Below are 1,981 nucleotides of genomic sequence, written 5' to 3'. Positions count from 1 at the left end.
AAATTCTTGTGACCAGGGCCTGCAGGTTCTCTTCTCTGGCATTTCATTGCTTTTTACTCTTCGGCTCTGAGCCTCTTGTTGCCCCTCTCAGCTTCTTACCTTACCCTGGCCACTCTTGAACAGCTCCGTCCCTCCCTCTTCTATCTGCTGCCTCTCTTTGGGTCCACCCAGTTGAAAGTGGGTCAGAAAAGAGAGCTTGAGAGAAGCCTCTTGTTAAGCCTGCTGTTGTAACCACAGGGTAAGCTGCTCCCAAGAGTGTCCTCCAGGCCTGAACAGTCTACTTATATAGCTCAAAATGGGATGTTTGGATTAATCACAGCTATTTGTTTTGGCCAAGCCTAGCCATATGTTAGACTAATCACAGCTTTGCCTCTTAGCACCAGTTACAGCTATCTCTCTGCTAGACCACAAAGAGAAGAGCTTGCCCTCTGGCCTAGGAAGAGATAATTGCAGGTTTGTTTGAAGTTCTTCAAAGCTCGGGATCACAAACTATCAGGTACAAAATCTTTCCAACAGCCCTTGTTGGAGCCGAGCATTCAGGAGCTGGAAGGATCCAATCAACTGCAGTCTTTGTGTAGTTGTTTCAAGGTGTCTGTGGCATGCTCATAGCTGTCGCCGCTGATCTAAGAGCAGTCTGACTGTTTTCTGGACTCCTTCATTTAAGGCATCCAGGGCAGCAAGGGAGAGTTCAATGGCTGCTAATAGGTGTTTAAATTGTTCAAACCCTAACAGCTTTGCTGGTTTATAGGAAAATGAGCACCAGAAGGCATGCTCACAATACAAATTGAAAGAACCTGTTGCTTGCAGTGATTTTAACAGATCTGAAAGTTCTTCAGCATACTCAACACTTGCCTAGAGAGAAAGATGTCAACCTCTCACTCGCCTCATGTTATCATCTCCATGCTAACAGTGACTGCCTCTCCCATCTCTGCCATGTTCTTTCGTGAAACCCACTCCCAAAATTTAGGTAGTTGTGTCCACTTCATTTTCTTCCGAAGTCAGCATTTTCAGTGCTAACTCATCCTTAGCGTCTGCAATTCAAATTTATTTCTACACTAGATTTCTTTAATTCTCCCTCTTCTGACCTCAAGAAACATGGAAGAATCCTTTTCCAGAGTGGACATCCAGAAAGGTTTTTGCATTCTCCCCACATTCCTCCAAGTTTCTGAGTGGTTTGGAGTATGTTTTGGTTTTGATTTTGGTGTTAGCTTTGAGACAGGGCCACAATGTTTGGACTTAGATTCCTGTTCTTCCTGCTTAGCCTCTGCGCTGCTGGGATTACAGGAATGCACCAGCTATGCCCATAGTCTTCTTCTTCTTCTTCTTCTTCTTCTTCTTCTTCTTCTTCTTTTTTTTTAAAGCTTTATTAGTTCTTTATGAATTTCACATCATATACCCCATCTCCCCATCCTCTCAAACCTCCCCTCAAACAGAGAAAACAAATCTCATTGCAGAAGCTGTAGTGTGTCCCACAGTATTCCCTTTTGTCCATACTTCTTAGCTTGGAATAGCTCATTGGTCTGGTACGAGGCCTCTGGCTTCTGCTACTCTATCAATACTGGAACCTCACCTGGACTCCTCTCAGATATCTTGTTGTTGCCCTGTGTCATGGAGACTCTGTAGTTTTAGATCTGTAGGACTAGTTCCTTCATGCACTCCAGAAGTTCATTGATGGGGTAGGTGTTGGGGCAAGCCAATTCAAAGCTCTGAATCTGGGCCTGAGAGGTATCTGAGCTGGTCAGCTGGCAGGCTCTCATGCTCCCACGATGTTGAGGCTGGCTCACCAGCAACATGCACATCCAGGGCCAGCTCTACCTGCTGTCCAGAAGAGGTTCAGGACCAGCTCTTCCACGTGTTTCAGCTGGTGAGGAACATGACCAGTTGTCCCACTCTCATCCTGGGGCGAGCTTTCCCACCTGCCACCTGTCCCAAGTGACAAGGAAGGGGTGGATTATACCTAGTTTAAGAACTAGTTTCTAGG

Source organism: Mastomys coucha, unplaced genomic scaffold, assembly GCF_008632895.1.
Source record: "Mastomys coucha isolate ucsf_1 unplaced genomic scaffold, UCSF_Mcou_1 pScaffold6, whole genome shotgun sequence".
NCBI lineage: Eukaryota > Metazoa > Chordata > Mammalia > Rodentia > Muridae > Mastomys > Mastomys coucha.
The sequence above is the reverse complement of the archived record's forward strand: the minus strand, read 5'-3'. Positions refer to the sequence as shown.